Raw genomic sequence first — 21603 nt, forward strand, 5'->3', positions numbered from 1 at the left:
ACACACCAAACACATCACTAGTCTGAGATTTTTTCCATATTTTATATAATGCTTTCACGCCTATTGAGAAAATAAATGCTTGTTGATGAAGATTTTAATCTTTATCAGCGTTCTTTGGAATTCTTGTTTTTTAACACAAAAGTGATAGTATAACTCTTTTAAAAGACATCTATATAATCTTATGTTTTGAACGGGCTCTCTTTTCACTGAAAAATACCAAAAACTCATGGTTATAGAGTTGGAAGGGTAACTGTAGTACAGAAAGTTTGGCCAATTACATAGTGTTACAGTTTTAAGAGCTGCTTCCAAAGCAATCAGACTATTCGGAAAAACTTTTTCATAACAAATGTGTTCTTCCTTTAAAATGTAAACAATGAGCCAATCTTAGAAGCAAACATTGACTGCAGGGTCATATCAAGTCCGTTGTTATAAGTACTTTAGTTTTAACAATGCAGAAACGTGAAGGATAGGTTTACTTTTTAACTCCAACCCTGTTCAAAGATCACTTATTGGCCTCTGAAGGAACAGGTGGCATGCCTGTTACAGTTTAACAGGTAGCCTCTGGGTGAGGTATAGTAGTTCAGATAACTTTGGATGCTTTGGATGCTCTCATGTGTGGCAGTATGCACTTGCTAAAACATTCTCCTCTGTGGGTCTGGAAGCCTAGAGTCTATATCCATATTAGGCACTGGGCAGGTATTCCAGACTTCTTTTCTGAGTCATGGATGAAAAATGCCATCTTGCAACTGACACAGCAATTCCTTTGCCAAGAATTCATCATATCCTTAGTTTCTTATGTTGAGGTAAATATTCAAGTTCTTGGTAAATAAGATAGATTTCCTATTTGCAACATATATGTGAGTATTCATCTTTTTGATAACAAAATTTACAAGGAATATTTTTTCTATCAGAGGCAACGTTAATTATACTAGGCTCTCAGAAGAATTCCAGATTCACCTCAAATACCAGCAACTCAATTCTATTCCACTACTCAGATCTGTTGGGTTAGGTTGAATTGGAATTGTATTACATTTATTGTTAATTTAAGGAGTATTTACATCTTTAGGGAATTTAGTTTACATTTTTATGAACATGGTATATTCTCCACGTATTTAGGTCCTCTTAAAGACATTTCAACAAAGTTGCCTAATTTTCTTCATAAAAATCTTGCCAATCATTTATTAGATTTATTCCTATACATATTTTTGATTATTTTTATATGTGATATATTTTTAAAAGTAATATTTCTTAATCTTTGCTGTATGGGGATGTCATTGATTTTTGTATATTGATCTTATATCCAGCAACCTTACTAAATTCCTAATTCTAATAATTTGTAGTCTCTTATGCCTAACTCCATGTTTCCATATAAACAACCATATCGTGTACATTTAGGGACCATTTATTTCTTCTTTCCAATCTTTACAATTTTTATTTGTTTTTCTTTTCTAATTACACTGGCTAGAATATGTAGTACATTTTGAATAGTCACAATATTGGAGGCTGGTGATTTCCTTTATTATCTTTGTGAGGCAAACAATATGCTTTAAAATATTTGTTTTTTAGCTGGCACTAGATGTTTTGTACCGAGAGAATTCAAGCTATGTAATCTGCAGTATTGCTAGAGTCATTTCTTTTCTTAAATCTTTTCTCCTATGTTTACCTTCTCTACTAGTTGATTTGCCCTTTACACACTCTAAGTCCAAGTTTTACATTTGCTTTTCTCATTTCTAATGGTGTACTTTGGTGAAATTGAATATTGATTGTAGAATCTCCTACCAAGAACTTTTTTCTCTTTTCATTCAAATTATTATACTTCTTAATATTCATGGCTTCTAGAAAGAATTAAATTTAAAAATAAAATTTACCTTCAAAGACAATGAGATGACCATGGATCTACCAAATGCTTTCATGAAATGTTCTTCATTTTTTCCTACAATATTCTCAGTACTTCCAAATGTGCAGGTTGCTCTGCTGCACAATGTTGGGAATGCCATTCACATCACTGTGTGAGTAGCATGCCCTGGGATTCTGCAGCACGCAATCTTCAAGGCTGACTGTGGTAGCCCTGCCTCTGCATTTCACTTTTCTGTCTAATTAGGACTGTGGGGTCTCTCAAGCAATTAGTGATGATCTACTAATGCCTAACTCCACAAACAACTCTAAATGTGTTTCAAAAAAATTTCTACTTTTGGCTGCAAGCAGAAAAAATATCATGTCTGAGAGATATGTTATGATAATACAGCTTTAATAGGCAACCTCATTCCATGCCAAATCAGTGTTGATACAATATTCTTTTGTTTAGTATTATGTAATTAAGTAAATTGTCACTTCTGTTTCTATAAACACAGTTAGGACGAGGTAAAAAAAAATGGGAAGAGAGGGGAGGAATTCATTTTGGAGAAAGAATCAACATAAAAGTAACATAATTACAACTCTCATTAGTAGTAATAATAATACTTGTGATGAGATGATAATGGTAAGGTAGTAATGATCATCATGCTCATCACCATCATAATGATGCTGATATGCCCATGAATCCTAGTTGTTTGGCTTAGTTCCAAGTTTAAGCTGCATTATAGTTTAGTTTCTGTCATAAAAATTTCTTCAAAGCAGAGAGGGAGAGGATTTCATAGCATAGCTTCTGCTTTCTCACTAAGAAATGATATATGCCAAACTTACAGTGACACAAGATTACCAATTATATTATAACTTTTTAAACTCTCATCCCATGTACAAGAAAGGTCAAAAATTAATTTTATCCAATTGAAACCAGAAGCTTTCCTTAGAAAGGCAAATCTTTAGTTAAATATTAAAAAGGGCAAAGACTATAGCCAGTTCATTTTTTAGCTGCATATCTGGAGTTTTAAGTTACATATATATAATATACATTATAGGTAATATGGAGAGACTTTAGATAGATAGATAGATAGATAGATAGATAGATAGATAGATAGATAGATAGATAGATAGACAGACACCTATATATAGTATATGTATTTGTGGAATATCTTATTCATTCAGTATTGAATAGCACAGGTCTAGACCTCACAGGGGGTAATACCACGAGGGGAATAATGTGTGCAAAGTGCAGAGTAAGTGCATGTAAATAGCTTGCACTAGCAGAAAAAAGCACTGCATGGAGCCAAAAGAGGAATATAAATCAATCGTGATCCTGGTAGAATAAAGTTTATATGCTCTGGCATATTTGCAAGTAATGATGCTAGTGAAAGAGCTAAACAGAAGGCAAAAATAGAGACTACAGGTTATAGAAAAAGTTATGCACAGTCAAGAGTTGGAAAGCAACTTAACTTAAAAAAAGTAAAAACCATCTACCCTGGCAGTGTATCAGGCATACTTAGGCTTGCTGCTAATATGAAGTAGCCAGGGTCATTTGTCTTTCTATCACTGGTGCCAGGCACAGGGTAAGTTCTCAATACATATTTGTCCACAATGGAGGAAGAGTGATCAGTTAGATAGCTATGTGGCCTACTTAAAAATACCACACTTTGCCAGCGTCACATGTGGTTCAAGAAAATCTGTTTCTGAGTTGTTTTTGTGGGTGTGGTTCACAGACAACATTGGTGACACATCAGGAAAGATGGCAAGCAGAACGAGAACCAGTGCTACAAAAAGTGATCTCATTGTAACAGCATGGGTGGGCCTGGGAGTCAGTTCTCATGCAACCCCATTAGTTCTAGAAAGTTCTCATATGACTAAGAAAAATCTGACAGGAATCGAACAGATTTCATCATTAAGCAAACAGAAAACATCAAGTAAGGGAAAGTGTCGAATGAGGTTGGGAGGAAACAATTTTAGATATTTTATAGCCTCCTGCCTCTTTCATTCCCTTTCTCAATCAGCTCTCCTCCTATCCCACCAATGACCCTCTCCTACCCTTACCCCAGGAACACTAACAAAGCAGGGATGTTTCTGTATAATCCATTCAAGAAATTGCACAAGATCACCTAAGAAGAGGCTGCTATAGTCTGAATGTTTGTGTTCCTCCAAAATTCATGTGTTGAAACCTAACCCCCAAGGTGATGGTATTAGGAGGTGGAAGGTGATTGAGTCACCTCATGAATGGGATTAGTGCCCTTAGTGCTGGAGAAAGCCTGTTTGCCCTGTTCACACCCTTCTGCCATGGGAGGATTCCTTGAGAAGGTGTGATTTTTGAAGCAGGGAGGGGACCCTCACCAGACGTCTCATCTGCTGCTGCCTTGATGGTGGACTTTTCAGCCTCCAGAACCATGAGGAATAAATTTCTGTTGTTTATAAATTACCTACTCTAAGGTATTTTGTTATAGCAGCAGGAACAGGAACCTCTGCTTCTAAGACAGAGGCAGAGCCAGGATTTGAAAAATGAGATGCCAGAGCTCCTGGTCATTATTATTATTATACTAAACCAGATCATGCAGTAGTAACACTGCAGGCAGAAAGCAAAATGCCTTCAAAGCCATTTTCTTAAAATTCTGTCATGAAGCAGCAATTATCCTTCAACTCAGTTTTTTTTGTTTGTTTGTTTGTTTTTTTTGAGACGGAGTCTCACTCTGTCACCCAGGCTGGAGTGCAGTGGCACGATCTCGGCTCACTGCAACCTCTGCCTCCCGGGTTCAAGCAATTCTTCTGCCTCAGCCTCTGAGTAGCTGAGACTACAGGCACACGCCACCACGCCCGGCTAATTTTTGTAGTAGAGATGGGGTTTCAATGCATTGACCAGGCTGGTCTCAAACTCTGGACCTTGTGATCCGCCCACCTCGGCCTCCCAAAGGGCTGGGATTACAGGCGTGAGCCACTGCGCTCAGCCTCAACTCAGTCTTAAAGCAAAGGTTGCGACTTTCCTTACCAGCAAAAGCCACCTAAAAGTTTTAAAATCACCCATCAATAAAAAAACAAGAAAACAACCAAGATTCCAAAATCTCCAGCAATGAAGAATAGAGGAGGGAGAAGGCAGGGTGAACATGTTACTCCCACTTAGCCTCATTCATAAAATGGGAGTAATAATAACACATATCTTAGAAGGTTGTGGTGGGATTAAATACATTAATTAAAGCACTCAGAATAATGCTTGACACATCATACACATTTAATAAAAATTAATTATTATTTATCTTTTTCCTACCAGATGCAGTGGAGCTTTTTTCTTTTTTGCTAATTAGCCTAGAGTAAATTGCAATGTGTCTTCAGTTCCTGAAGCCTAAGGATGTGATGTCCAGCAATGTGCTCATATTTTTAAAAATTCTGTACAACTTATTTGGGTAATTCCATGTTGTGATAGTAATAATGTAATAATACTAACTCACCATAACTTGTTATTTTAACCAGACATTTTTAATTGCTGTAACCAAAGTGAATTAAAAGATTACTGATCATGCTGCAAAAGCAGAATGGTGAAATGATTAGGAGCCTAGACCCTCATGTTCTAACTCTAGGTTAGAATGCCACTCACTAGCCGAGTGACTTTGGGCAAATTATCTGTCTTCTTTATGCCTCAGTTTCCTTATCTGTAAATTGGGATACTACGAGTATTTCTCTCAGAGATTTCTTATGAGGACTATATTAGTCTGTTCTCACACTGCTATAAAGAACTACCTAAGACTGGGTAATTTATGAAGAAAAGAGGTTTAATTGACTCAGAGTTCCACAGACGTAACAGGAAGCATGAATGGGAGGCCTCAGAAATCTCACAATCATGGTGGAAGGCAAAGGGGAACACGGACATTCTTCTCAGGGCAGCAGGAGAGAGAGAGAGAGCGGGGAGAACCATCACACACTTTTAAACCATCAGATCTCTTGAGAACTCACTCACTATCATGAGAACAGCATGGGAGAATCCACCCCCATGATCCAATCACCTCTCACACCAGGTCCCTCCCTACACACGTGGGGATCACAATTCGAGATGAGATTTGGGTGGGGACACAGAGTCAAACCATATCAAGGACTAAATGAGTCATCATTGCACATAAAGTTCTAGGAATAGTGTCTTGCACATAGTATGTACTTATATATATGAGTTGTTTCTTTTATACTTTTTCCATATAGTTAAGAAAATATATTTTGCCAGTTGATTTTTACAAGTTTATTAGTAAAATGTTCATAGAGAAACATTTACATTTCCTTATTCTAAATGTCCAAAATATATTTAATATTTATTTAACATATTTATTTTACATGGTTGAATATTATTTAACATATAATATTTAACATGGTTGAAATTAAAGGCTTTATGTCAGCCTAATTTTAATATATTGTAGTTATTGCTTTAATTGTGATATATTATAGTATATTGTAATTGTAATATATTGTAGTTATTGCTAATTGTAATATATTGTACTTATTGCTTTAATTCTATTTTAATCTTTAGATGTTTAGTTAAGGTCACTGCCTTTCATTATCTCAGCTTATTTCTTTTCTCAAAATCCATGCATAGGCTTCAATTATAATGTTTATATAATTTACTAGTAAATTATCTCACTAACAAAGTAAACTATTAGGCTATAACAAATATGATACATACTTAGACTATTTTTTATCTTTATATACAGACACTGCTAAACGTCATAAATCGTAGAGCTTAAAGATTTTTAAAATACATGTATATATTTTTAATTTTTATGCTTAGCTACCACTATGAAGTATTGAAATTAACAACAACCTCAAATCAAGCAGTGAAAAATGCTAGTGAATCATCACATTTTAATGCTGCTTAATTTGTAGGCTTCTGGTGTGAATTAGCTATGAGATACAACAATTTAAAGGATAATAACTAAACTCTTTCCTATTTCCTGCTTAATTTCCTTTTAAAGAAAAGTATTGGACTTTAAAAAATATTACTCATTCTTTAAATAAAGAAAACCAGGGAATTAGAATTCTCTTAACAAGTGCATCTTCTAGAGCAGCAGTCCCCAGTCTTTTTAGCACCAGGGACTGGTTTCACAGAAGACAATTTTTCCATGGATGGGGTCGGTGGGGGGATGGTTTTGGGATAAAACTGTTCCACCACAGATCATCAGGCATTAGATTCTCATAGAGAGCCTGCAGCCTAGCTCCCTTGCATGTGCAGTTCACAATAGGGTTCGAATTCCTGTGAGAATCTATTGCTGCCACTAATCTGACAGGAGGCAGAGCTCTTGTGGTAATGCTGGCCAGCCACTCACCTTCTGCTGTGCAGACTGGTTCCTAACAGGCCATAGACCAGGAGTTGGGGACCTCTGTTCTAGAGCAAAGCATTTCAGATGAAGAAAGAAGTGACTAAAACAAAAGCACTTTTATAAGTTTAGAAAGGATGGCTCTATATAGATCTATATAAGAAGAAAAAAAATCAGTCAAATAGTATCTGCGCCACGTTGATGTATCTTGTTGAATCTTCTAGTCCCATCCCAATGTTTAGCACTGTAAACACACATGCAGGCCAGGTGTAGGTGGCATTGGGGCAGCACTACAGTGACAACAGCACCTTGGGAAGTACCATAAGCAGAGAACGTTTGCGTTTGGGTCACTCCCAGGAAAGTTGCAGAGACATAATAGAAAAAAGCCAAAACTACAAAGGCATTTTTTTAAAAAAGGTTAACTTATTATTATTATTTTTAAATTTTACTTTAAGTTCTGCGATACGTGTGCGGAACGTGCAGGTTTGTTACATAGGTTCGTATGTGCCATGGTGGTTTGCTGCACCTATCAACCTGTCATCTAGGTTTTAAGCCCCACATGCATTAGGTTATTTGTCCTAATGCTCTCCCTCCCCTTGCCCCCAATCCCCCAACAGGCCCTGGTGTGTGATGTTTAAAATGATTAACTTATAAAGAAACCAAAGTGATCATCTTTCATATTTATAATTATAGAAAACATTAAACTCACATTGCTAAGGGTGTAGTTAAGACTTTCTTCATCTTCAGCTATGTCCTTTTAGGGAACTGAACATTTTCTAATTTTTTATACAAAATTTAAAAACTCTCCTTATTTAAAATTGATTGACCACCCAAAAATGTGTCTTTCTTTGCTTCCATTCCATGATTTATAAAGAATTAGCTTTAGTACTCTTTTTAGAGTGTAGGTTGAAAAGGCATTTTATTTTCCACCTCGGAGTAATTTCTAAACCACATCAATTATTTTTCATGTGCAGCTGCTTTTATCCACAAATTATTGCCTTAGGCATTTTTACTTTACCACACATTTCAGAAGAGAAGGAATGAAGGGGAACCAGCTAATCTACAAATGTTCACCTACAGTAGATCAGGCCAAAAAAAGGAGAGAAGAATATGACCCAAAACTTCTTTAGAAATAAGAACTGCTTATTAATAATCTAAACCAGGGGTGTCCAATCTTTTGGCTTTCCTGGGCCACACTGGAAGAAGAAGAATTGTCTTGCACCACACATAAAATACACTAACACTAAAGAAAGCTGATGAGCTAAAAAAAAAAAAAAAGAAAAAGAAAAAAGCAAAAAAAAAATCTCATAATGTTTTAAGAAAGTTTGTGAATTTGTATCAGATTGTAAGCCTCTTGAGAACAATCCTGGGCTTTATTTATGTTTCCCAGCACATAAGTAAACATTTCCCAACAAAATGCATAAATGGTAGGGGAAAAAGTAAATTGGGAATCAACTCTTTAGTGATAATTAAATGCAAGGAAAGTAGATTATATATTCAGCGTTTACCAAGCTTGGTAAATAAAGCACAAGATTGTTGTCAAGAGGCATACAATCTGATTTGGCATGTAATAATTTGCACATAAAGCAATGAGAGACTACTATAAGGCAATAAAACATGCTAGAGACTGTGAGACCCAGAAAAAGAAAAAAAAGCTGGATGGCGACTATGATAAGGTTTGGATATGCTAAAAAGGGGCAAGAAAGACATTCTCCAAAGGCATACATGAAGGTTTAAAATGAATAAGGGGCTAGGCGTGATGGCTCACACCTGTAATCCCAGCACTTTGGGAGACAGAAGAGGGAGGATCGCTTAAGTTCAGGAATTGGAGACCAGCCTGGGTGACATACTGAGACCTCGTCTCTACTAAAGATAAAAATTAGTCAGGCATGGTGGCACAAACCCATAGTTCCATCTACTCAGGAGGCTGAGGTGGGAGAATCACTCCAGCCCTGAGGCTACAGTGAACTATGATCATGTCACTACACTCTAGAAGGAGTGTAATATCTTTTCTGCTTGCTAAAATTATACTGCTTTGGATTCACCTATTTATTTCTATCATGTTTTCTAAGAAGGAGAAAAGGCTACAAGATTTTTAGATGTTCACCTGTCAATGAAAAGGAGATACAATTTGGCCCAGAAAGAAAGTCTATTGATCCAAGGAGCAGCTTAGACACAGAGCTGTTTTTAGTATTACCCTGGTCTCATGCTATCCACCACCAGCAGTCCTCACTGAACTTCCCCCCAAGCTGAATAATTCTAAACTTTAGAAAATGCTAACAATTTTTAAAGTGTCAAGAAATTATGGTAAAATGAACACTTACATTTAGTACATGATATGAACATATACAAACAAAATATTTTACTACAGAACCATAAATTGATGGAATGATCAAATAAGATTATAGAATCATGGCTATAGAAATAGAAATACAAGGTCACGAGCAGTGGCTCATGTCTGTAGTCCCAGCACTTTGGGAGGCCGAGGTGGGCAAATCACGAGTTCAAGAGATCGAGACCATCCTGGCCAATATGGTGAAACACCATCTCTACTAAAAATACAAAAATTAGCTGGGCGTGGTGGCGCGCGCCTGTAGTCCCAGCTACTTGGGAGGCTGCGGCAGGAGAATCGCTTGAACCTAGGAGGCGGAGGTGGCAGTGAGGCGAGATCGCACCACTGCACTCCAGCCTGGTGACAGAGTGAGACTCTGTCTCAAAAAAAAAAAAGAAATGCAAGTCTACTGACTAAGCCTACCACGACTCATGTAGGATGATATTGTCTAGAGAAAAAGATGGTCTTTAAATCAAGTACTTGTGATAACAGTCAAATGATATCAAGTTCTAAAGTCAGAGAAAAATAGTTAAATCAATAACTGAAAATTTACAGATTTTATTGGATAAATGGTAAACTATTTAGTTGTGAAAAAGATAAACTTTTCTCCAGAGTTAAAATGCCTGAGTACTGACCCTCCTTTGTTTGTGAATGACAATATCCCTAGGATATTTTCTTAAAGAAAATTATCAGTATCAACATTTTAACTCTGGAGAAAAAATATATATATAATGATAATTTTCTTTAAGAAAACATCCTACGGTTTTTGTCAGTTACAAACAAAGAAGGGTCAGCATTCAGGCTCTTTGCCTTAAGGAAACAGAACTCTGAATGTAGAGCTCTTATGACTCCGATAAAGGGCATATGTTTTTCTGTATCTCCTAGAAAGAGGTGCGGAAGTTTTTGGTGGTTGAAGAATTAGAATCCAAGTTAGATTCTGTTCTCTTAAAGCAGGATCCATTTTCCGCATGTAACTTCACAATGGGTGCTATGACCAGCTAAGCCTATAAATGATCACTGCACCAAATCAGGACTCTAATATACTACTGTTTTACTTTATCTTGGCCTAGTAGATATAGCAAAGTTGCATAACAGAAGAAAAACAACCCTGGTTTTACCATTCTCATGGCGTTAACATAATCTCCAGTGAGTAAAATGATACTTCTTAAAAATTGGCCCAATTTATGTATTGTAACTATAGCCTATAATATACTTTCAGTAACAGGGTGATCATGATAAAGGAGAATTCTGGCCAGGTGTGGTAGCTCACACCTGTAATCCCAGCACTTTGGGGGACTGAGGCAGAAGGATTGCTTAAACCCAGGAGTTTGAGAACAGTCTTGGCAACATAGCAAGACACCATCAACACAAAAAATTTTAAAAATTGGCTGAGCAGCTGGGCGCAGTGGCTCATGCCTGTAATCCAGCACTTTTGGAGGCCAAGGCGGGTGGATCACCTGAGGTCAGCAGTTCAAGACTAGCCTGGCCAACATGGTGAAACCTCGTCTCTACTAAAAATACAAAAATTAGCTGGGTGTGGTGGCGGCATCTGTAGTCCCAGCTATTCGGGAGGCTGAGGCAGGAGAATTGCTTGAACCCAGGATGAAGAAGTTGCAGTGAGCTGAGATCATGCCACTGTACTCCAGCTTGGGCAACAGAGTGAGACTCTGTCTCAAAAAAAAAAAAAAAAAAAATTAGCTGAGCATGGTGACGTATTCCTATAGTCCTTCCTACTTCAAAGCCTGAAGTAACAGGATCACTTGAGCCCAGGAGGTCAAGGCTGCAGTGAGCCACGATCACACCACTACCCTCTATTCTGGGCAACAGAATGAAACTCGGTTTCATTAAAAAAAAAAAAAAGAAGCACCCTCTTTGTCATTCAACATCCGTTTTTGAAAACTTGATATGTGGCTAACAGAACTGAGTGTCCCTGGAAAGAGGTCTTTTTTTTCTTTTGAGACAGTCTGACTCTGTTGCCCAGGCTGGAGTACAGTGGTGCAATCATGGCTCTCTGCAGCCTCAACCTCCCAGGCTCAAGCAATCCTCCCACCTCAGCCTCCGAAGTAGATGGGACCATAGGCAGTGCCACCATGCCTGGCTAATTTTCTAAGACTTTTTTGTAGAGGCAGGGTCTCACTATGTTGCCCAGGCTGGTCTCAAACTCCTGGGCTCAACAGATCCTCCCGCCTTGGCCTCCAAAAGTGCTGGGATTACAGGTGTGAGCCATCATGTCCAGCCTGAAGTCTTTTTAATAAGGAAAGACTCTGGAACAAAGAAGATAAAGGAGTTTCAAGCTTATTTGATTTAGAGGGAAAGATTCTGGAGTTCAAGCTTATTTGATTTAGAGTATCTTTACACAATGTAGTGAAATTTCATTAACTTGTATTCTTACAGTGAACTAATTTCACCTAGTTTGGGCTATTCTGTAATATTTATGATACAAGAAAATCAGTAACAAAATTATAAACTAGTTCTTTCCGGTTAGAAGGTGTAAAATGAAAACAGTTGGACAATTATTCAGGCACTAGAAAATATTATGTGGAGCAACTCCTAGGATTTGGTTTGCTCCCCAAGGAAAAACAAGCTTCCAAATAAATATTTTAGCAAACAAATCTATTACTTTTTTCTTTTCTTAATTATTCTTAGAAAAATTGTATATATAAACACTTTGATTGTTATCCATAAGCCAAATATTTCCAAAGTAGACATTGCCCACGTTTGGTTAATTACCTGAATTTATAGGGTTAGTTTCCATTCCATTCATTTGCGTGGTCACGTTGTTTAGTTCACATCATATGTCCCAGCCTCAGCTGAAATTCTAGTTATTGGCAGAGTTTAAGAAGGCTTGGGAAAGGAACCTGGGCAAGTGCTTTTATCCATTCTGGTCAAGGGGTCCTGATCTGGAGTTCATGCATGAGCTTTTAGGAGGTCTGCAAGTCTGCAAAAATTGCATGTAACAATTGTATATGTTTTCATATGTTTTCTTAAAAAAAATTTTTTTGAGGCAGGGTCTCACTCTGTCACCCAGGCTGGGGTACAGTGGTGTGATCTCGGCTCACTGCAACCTCCACCTCCCAGGTTCAAGCGATTCTCCTACTTTAGCCTCCCGAGTAGATGGGACTACAAGCACATGTCACCAAGCCCAGCTAATTTTTGTATTTTTTTGGTAGCGACAAGGTTTCACTGTGTTGGCCTGTCTGGTCTCAAATTCCTGTCCTCAAGTGATCCACCAACTGTGGCCCCCAAAGTGCTGGGATTACAGGTGTGAGGCACAGCGCCCGGCTGAATTTTATATGTTTAGATGAAAATTTCCAGAGAGTTCACGATTTTCATGATGATCAAAGGTCCCTCTCCTTCTAAAAAGGTTCAATTATTGATTTAAGGAGTTCTTATTTGTCAGTCCTTATTGGAGATCCAATGCTCCAATGAACTGAGATACAATTCTGGGTTGAAAGATCTGAAATGGTGTCTTCTCTCCACTGACCACAAGCTGGGCTTTGAAATGAGAGTCGTAACCTTTCCCTTGCAAATCCCTGTAAGGTCTGCTTTCAACAGTTCGCTGCCGTTTGAAGGAAAAACTGTTCCAAATGTAATTACATACATATTGGGGATATTAAACATTTCTTCTGTGAAAGTCTCTTGTATCCTTTGTTTATTTGGTTAACAATACTTTTGCAAGCCTATTATATGTAGTAGGTGCCAAGGATACAAGGATAAACCCAAATACACGTGTCCTTTGTCTTCCTGGATGGATGTATAGCAGAGAACATTTTCATTTTTCATAATTCTCTGTATCTACCGGAGAAAGAAAATGATAAAACATACCCAAGTTTATCTAATTTCAACCAGAAACTCTCAAATTAAATGCATGAAGTGACATCTAGTGTTGGTTAAGTGGCAGTGAAATATGTGTCAGGACAAGGCATACTTTAACTTTCTTTGAACAGACTGTTAAACTTGGCTGTGTTAAGTTGCCAACTCCGGAAAGCATAGTTTTGCTTTTAAAAAATATTTCAGAGTAATTCTGAAATAATCTGAATTTAAATGTTAATAACGTTTTTATTTTTTCAAAATAAAATGCTTAATGCCTACAGAAAAGTCTAGAGAATGAAATAACAGTTACGTATCTACCACCCAACTTTGTCAAATCTTAACGTTTTGCTTTACTTATATCAGATATTTTAAACATAAAATGTAATAGACACATTTGATGCCTTATTAACTATTTCTGATTTCATGTCCATCTTGTTCTCTTTTGAAGTAATCAATATTTGGTTTATTATCTCTGTGACTGTTTTTGTATTTTTATTACATATTTGTGTACACGTAAAATTTATAATATTGCACATATTTTATAGCTGATATATACAAATACTTCTGCAACTTACTTTTTCTAGTTTAATATTATGCTTTGGAGATTTTGTGATATTGCTCATCTAACTTCAGTCATTTACTGTAACTGCTGTATGTTAGCATTCCATTGAATGAATTATACAACAATTTATTTAATTTACAGCTGATGGACATTCTGAGTGTTTTCAGTCTCTTGCTCTTATAAACCATGCTACAGTGAACACTTATACATGACCCATTGTGTACACATTTGCGAGTTTCTCTAGGCTGCCCAACAAGGAGGGATTGCACAAGTGTATACTTTCAAAACATCTATAGCTATTAAGCATTTGCTCTCCAAGATGGTTGTACCAATTTACACCCTCAGCAGAAGTGTAAGAAAACTTCTGTGGCTTCACATTCTCCCCAGCACTTGGTATTGCCAGGCTTTTTAATGTCTGACAATCTGCTTGATGTAAAATGTTATCTCATTGTGGTTTCAATTTGCATTTCTCTGACGAATAGTAAAACTGAGCTTTTTATTTTTATTTATTTATTTATTTATTTATTTATTTATTTATTTATTTATTTATTTTGAGACAGAGTCTCGCTCTGTCTCCCAGGCTGGAATGCAGTGGTGCAATCTCGGCTCACTGCAAGCTCTGCCTCCCAGGCTCACGCCATTCTCCTGCCTCAGCCTCCTGAGTAGCTGGGATTACAGATGCCTGCTACCACGCCCAGCTAATTTTTTGTATTTTTAGTAGAGACGGGGTTTCACTGTGGTCTGGATCTCCTGACCTCGTGATCCGCCCGCCTCGGCCTCCCAAAGTGCTGGGATTACAGGAGTGAGCCACTGCGCCCGGCCGAGCTTTTTAAAAAATATGTTTTTACTATTGAAGTTTCTTCCGTGAATTGCCTATTCCTATTCTATGCCTAGTAGATTGCTGGCATTTTCCTTAAAGTACTTGCTGATATAAGTACTTTATAGGCTTGAAATATTGCAAATATTGTTTCCCAGTTTATGGCTTGGCTGTTCACTGTGTTCATGGAATCTTTTCATTTTAAAGCAGTCGACTTTGGCTGGGCGCGGTGGTGCACGCCTGTAATCCCAGCAATTTGGGAGGCCAAGGCGGGTGGATCACCCAAGGTCAGGAGTTCAAGACCAGCCTGGCCAACGTGGAGAAACCTGTCTCTACTAAAAATTCAAAAATTAGCCGGGCGTGGTGGTGTGTGCCTGTAATCCCAACTACCCAGGAGGCTGAGGCAGGAGGATCACTGGAACCCGGGAGGCAGAGGCTGCAGTGAGCCGAGATCGTGCCACTGCAGTCCAGCCTGGGTGACAGAGCAAGACTTCGTCTCAAAAAATAAATAAATAAAAATAAAAAATAAATAACTTTATGAATCTTTCCCTTTTTTTGCTTATTTTAAAATCCTTTTTTTTTTTTTTTTGGAGGCAGCATCTCACTCTGTTGCCCAGGCTGGAGTGCAGTGGCACAATCTTGGCTCACTGCAACCTCTGCCTTTGGGGTTCAAGCAATTCTCCTACCTCAGCCTCCTGAGTAGCTGGGATTACAGACGTCTATCACCACGCCCAGCTAATTTTTGTATTTTTAGTAGAGATGGTGTTTCACAATGTTGGCCAGGTTGGTCTCAAACTCCTGACCTCAAGTGATCTGCCTGCTTCGGCCTCCCAAAGTGCTAGGATTACAGGAGTGAAACACTGTGCCTGGCCTTAAAATCTTTATTAAGCTTTTCTCCTTTATTTTCTCTTAAAATGTTTAAAGTTTTTTTTTCCTTATTTAGGTTTCTAAATCATAAACTTTTCTATATTGTGTGAGGTAGAAAATTCGATTCCTTTTGTATCATGGATAATTATTGTCCTAGCATTATTTATTGAAGAAACCATCCTTTCCTCACTGTTCATTTTAGCTCATCACCAAAGCCACTTATGAAATTAATTTTGGGCCAGGCACAGTGCTCACACCTGTAATTCCAATACTTTTGGAGGTCAAGGCAGGAGGATTGCTTGAGGCCAGGAGTTCGAGACTAGCCTCGAAAACAAAGTGAGACCCCATCTCTACAAAAAATTTTCTAAAATTAGCCCAGCACAGTGATGTGTCTGCCATTGCGTTATTTGGGAGGCTGAGGCAGGAGGATCGCTTGAGCCCAGGAGTTTTAGGCCTCAGTGAGCTTTGATGGCACCACTGCACTCAAGCCTGAGTGACAGATCTTTAAAAAAGAAAAAAAATAGTAATTTTGTAAGATTTGTCTTGCATAGCACTGCCTGGCTCCTGAGGTTCCCTCAGTTAAGTCAGGTGTGTATACTGACTTCCACCTGTGGGTTTATCCCTACTCACATGCTGAGCCTGTTTTGCTATCTGGTGTCTGAGAAACATTGGTCAGTATCAGGACCATTCTTCCTAGTGTTTCCAGACTCCATTCCTGCGTTCTGCCCATTTGTTTTTTCTTGGGGTCCAATCCTTGTTGTTTGCGCTCCTATTCTAGGTTCTGAGCTAGGATGGCCAACCATCCTGGTTTTCCCAGGACCGAACTACCTGGTTTCCCCAAATGCAGGACTTGTGCTAAAACTGTGACCGTCCCTGGCAAACTTGGCCTGGGTGGTCGGTCACTTTAGACGTATCCTGTGGTTTTCGCTTCCTCCTGTGTTGACCTCTTGACTGTCTAGTTTGGTGCTATCTCTGTGCTCACAAATCATATTTACCTTGAACTTGTACTCATTGAGTGCCTATGATGTCAGAGGCTGTATGAAGCATTTTCATATGTCGTATCTCATTCAACCGTTAGACAGCTCTGCATGATTTCCTTTTACAGATGAGGAGGTTTTAATGTAGTTGGCCAGGATCACAAAGTTAGTGACACAAAAGAATGAAACCCGGCTGGGCGCGGTGGCTCATGCCTGTAATCCCAGCACTTTGGGAGGCCGAGGTGGGCAGATCATGAGGTCAGGAGATCGAGACCACCCTGGCTAACACGGTGAAACCCCGTGTCTGCTAAAAATACAAAAAATTAGCCGGGCGTGGTGGCGGGCGCCTGTAGTCCCAGCTACTCGGGAGGCTGAGGCAGGAGAATGTTGTGAACCCGGGAGCTTGCAGTGAGCCGAGATCACACCACTGCATTCCAGCCTGGGCGACAGAGCAAGACTCCGTCTTAAAAAAAAAAAAATGAAACCCAAGCCTCCTGACTACACATTTTTTTATTTCCACCAAACTTGTCATCTTCCTGGCCCAAGTTGCATACTTGGGGCCTCCACTCTGCACTAACTGAACTTCTGAGTGAACTCCATTATGCCTTGCCTAGTCTCTTGCTGTCCTTCATACATCTTTTTTTTTTTTTTTTTTTTTGAGACAAGGTCTGGTTCTATCTATCACCTAGGCTGGAGTGCAATGGCACAATCTCAGCACACTGCAACCTCTGTCCCCCTCTATCCACCAGGCTCAAGGTATCCTCCCACTTCAACCTCCCAAGTTGCTGGAACTACAGGCACAAGACACAATGTCCAGCAAATTTTTGTATTTTTTGTAGAGATGGGGTTTTGCCATAGCCCAGGCTGGTCTCAAACTCCTATGCTCCAGTGATCCACCCCTCAGCCTCCCAAAGCGCTGAGATTATAGGCTTGAGCCACCACACCCAGCCTATCCTTCACACATCTTTAACCTAATATGATAGTACTTGAAGTCAACATCTTCTATTGTAAAGCACAAATGACAAGCCCATTTGTTATGCAATGGTATAAATATCTCAAATGTTTCATTAGGATAAGCACTAAGAAGAAAGATAAGCATGAATATAACAGCATGGCACATCACACTGCCACATCAGATTGCATCCCACCAGTTAATGTCATGGCATGGGATGTGGAATTTTTGCATTTTAATGTATTCATTTCATCAGTATTTCCTTTTTGGTAGCTTATTTAAGAAATCCTTCATTAAGTTATTCTCCTTCAATTTCTCCAAATACCTAATTTAATTAATTTGTAGATTATGAATATAAAACATTATTTGTAGAATATTAGTTTCCAAAATATTAACAGAAATTAGGTGTGTATGTGGGATGGGAGGTGGGCCAATTAGTTTGGGAAACAAATATCTTTATTATAGAACTTCTCAGTCTCTATTTTGCTAATTTGCAGTGTGACTTCCCTACAGAGAGATAGAGTGTGTGGCATTTTTCAAATGCTATGAATTTTCCAAATGACCATGACACCTTTTTCTTTTGTTGCATTGGTTTTGTTTCATAATTTCCCATGTGCCTTGGAACATCCGCTGGGAAATGGTGTTTTCATCTCTAACAGCACAATACCCTCCAGAGGGCAGCAGATTCCCTTGGCATATGGCCAATCATCTATTCCTTGAACAGATTGATGAGGGACCTGGAGCATGTTATATTATTATTCCAGTCAGGGATGTAAAATTTCTAGTTTCTGTAACAGAGATAGGCATTAAAATTTAGCTCAAGGCTAATAATAAAATAAATTATTGGCACTGAGATACAACACAAAAAAAAATCCTATCATGTCTCTGATGGATTACAATGGCATGCATTGTATTGTAAAGTCCAGATCATGTCTTCTATTTTTCCTCTTAGTCTCAATCAAACAACAAATATTAGTTGAGTGTTCCATAAGGAATAAAATGAAATATTACCATTAGTTCATTTCTCAAGGAACTTACTAAGAGATCAGAGATAATTAGATAAGGCAACACATTAGTTCATTGGATTTCATTGGCTGCAAATCAGAATCATTGGGGGGCACTTTTAAACAATAATAATGCTCAAATCTCACCTAAGAACATTAAATTTGAATCTTTGTGTTTGGTTCCAGGCATGAGATTTTTTTTTTAATTATACTTTAAGTTCTAGGGTACATGTATACATGTGCAATGTTGGTGTGCTGCACCCATTAACTCGTCATTTACATTAGGTATTTCTCCTAATGCTATCCCTCTCCGCTCCCCCACCCCATGACAGGCCCTGGTGTGTCATGTTCCCCACTCTGTGTCCAAGTGTTCTCATTGTTCAATTCCCACCTATGAGTGAGAACATGCAGTGTTTGGTTTTTTGTCCTTGTGACAGTTTGCTGAGAATGATGGTTTCCAGCTTCATCCATGTCCCTACAAAGGACAAGAACTCATCCTTTTTTATGGCTGCATAGTATTCCATGGTGTATATGTCCCACATTTTCTTAATCCAGTCTATCATTGATGGACATTTGGGTTGGTTCCAACTCTTTGCTATTGTGAATAGTGCTGCAATGAACATACATGTGCATGTGTCTTTATAGTAGCATGATTTATAATCCTTTGGATATATACCCAGTAATGGGATGGCTGGGTCAAATGGTATTTCTAGTTCTAGATCCTTGAGGAATCACCACACTGTCTTCCACAATGGTTGAACTAGTTTACACTCCCACCAACAGTGTAAAAGTGTTCCTATTTCTCCACATCCTCTCCAGCACCTGTTGTTTCCTGAATTTTTAATGATCGCCATTCTAACTGGTATCTCATTGTGGTTTTGATTTGCATTTCTTTGATGGCCAGTGATGATGAGCATTTTTCCATGTTGGCTGCATAAATGTCTTCTTTTGAGAAGTGTCTGTTCATATCCTTCCAGGCACGAGATTTTAAAAACATGTTTTCAGGTGATTCTAACGAGTGGCCAGGGTTGAAACTATTGCATTAAGAGGATAAAAAAGTAATTTTGGAAAGAGGTTTCTGACCTTTTCAAGCAGGTGGAGGAATTTAGAATTCTTTTCCCAGGGAGAATGTTTCAAATGAAGAAGAGTACAAAACGACAATGGTCATTCTTACATCCTCTGTCCAAAGTTAACCTTTGTTAACATCTTATTCTTTCTTAGCCATCAGAATTGCAAACAATAAAATTGTACAAAACCCACATCTTATAGTTCCTAAACTTAACTTTAGAAAACATTTTCTAGGAGAGCAAAAGACATCATTTTTTTCATCTCCAAAAATGCATTATAACTCACCCTAGTTAACAAATAGTCTGGCATATTCCAAATAGATCCACTGGGCCATAGACCTCATCTAACAAAGATGAATTCTGTTCATTTGCTCTGTGAATAGAGCTAAGAGGCTTATTTGTGCAAAGACTAACTGATGAGGTGGAAGAAGAGAGAGCAAGACAGCAAGAAAATATTAGTGAATATATATCTTCCAATTGCAAAGAGATATGGAGCAAGAACCTGCCTAGATGGAAGGAATGAGAACTATAGGCTATAGTTATGGATGGGAGGTTTTCTTTATGCAAAATTAACTAGCTTTTAGTGGGAAGTGAGTGGATGGAAACGTGTCTCATTAACATCATGTTCGAACTTACCATAAGCTCAGTGAGGGTCAATAACCTGATAGGATGGCTGTTTTTAGGGCATCATAGGACTGAAGAGGACTTCCTGACAACAGTTTAAAAATTTTGAAATAGAAGACAATCTTGAAAACAAAATACAAGCAGAAATATGTCCTCTGACAGCTGAGAGGTATTTTAAGCAATGGATCTGATCCATATTTTGCAAAAGCCTCTAGAAATTAAACTAAAAATGCTTCACTAGGTCTAATGAAGTATATCTTGAATGATCCAGAGGAAGATATTATTGTCATCCCCATTTAATAGATGAAGTATCTAAAATCAGAGATACTGACTGATTTTTTCTAGACTGCAAGCTAATAAATAGCCAGCTGGGACTTGAAACCAGGCACACTGATTATCTCCATAGTCTGTGTGCTTAACCACTGCATGGTACTGCCTCATAACTTACAGAAAAAAATTCACATTGCATTACAGAAAACCTATATATTCACACATTACATTTATTACCCATTCTAAGGGACACACTATAATGTCTCTAAATTTGGGATATTACTAGTAATCAATGGTGTCTATAATTTTAGTTGATATATTAATACATACATGATATCTATAATTATAATCAACACACAATTGGTATATAAAACAATGGTGCATCTTTGAAATAGAGTAAAATAAATCTCATAGGCACTTGTACTTGTTCTTTCTTTAAGGGAAATGTTTGTGAATTCAGAAATCCTTTTCTTTTCTAGGAAAAGTGATGAATTAATTACAAATTTCTGCAAATGGAAGTTCATTCATTTATTTGGTCACCAAATATGTTTTGAGTTTGGAGATCAAAGTAGTAGAGTCTCAACTCTGAAGTCAGACAGACGTGGGTGGAATCCTGGCCACACCATTTTCAAGCTACGTAACCTCGAAGAAATTCTGTAATCTCTCTAAACCTCAATAAAATGAAAATGTTCACAGTGTCTTATAGGTTTATTGTGAGGATTTAATGCAATAACTCATTTAAGGGATAATACCTGTTTGGCATTTTAAAAACGTCATCTATTAGTATCATTATTTAAAAACCTGTTAAATATCCCCATTTTGTTACAGTGTTCTAAGGTTTGTTAACAACCTTAGAACAATGAAATAAGGATAAAATTTTGCCCTCATAAAGCTTATATCCTCATTGGAAAACACACAATTATTATTGTGTTCATGTGGTGATCACCGGGCAAGTCACTTAAGAGTTTGAAGATAAATAAGATGCCTTATCTAATGGTTAAAATCTTATCAAAGAAAATTTCTTTGAAAGTAGCTTATATTTTTACACGATAAAGCATTTCTATATGTGGTCTAGTAAAAGATTTAAAGTAGGCAATCCAAAAAGAGTTGTTGAATCAAATTGTACTGCATGTCTTTCCTTTCTAATTTGCTATGAGTTAGGAACCA

The 21603-nt window shown here is 37.8% G+C and overlaps 1 long non-coding RNA gene across 1 annotated transcript; it reads left to right on the forward strand.

Annotated features, from left to right (window-relative positions):
• Window positions 1-624: 624 nt before the first annotated feature.
• On the forward strand, window positions 625-21141 carry LOC129460642 (uncharacterized). Its single transcript, XR_010115038.1, has 2 exons — window positions 625-803; window positions 20916-21141. It is a non-coding gene; the product is annotated as an uncharacterized lncRNA (long non-coding RNA).
• Window positions 21142-21603: the final 462 nt, after the last annotated feature.

The sequence above is a fragment of the Symphalangus syndactylus genome, chromosome 13, assembly GCF_028878055.3.
Source record: "Symphalangus syndactylus isolate Jambi chromosome 13, NHGRI_mSymSyn1-v2.1_pri, whole genome shotgun sequence".
NCBI lineage: Eukaryota > Metazoa > Chordata > Mammalia > Primates > Hylobatidae > Symphalangus > Symphalangus syndactylus.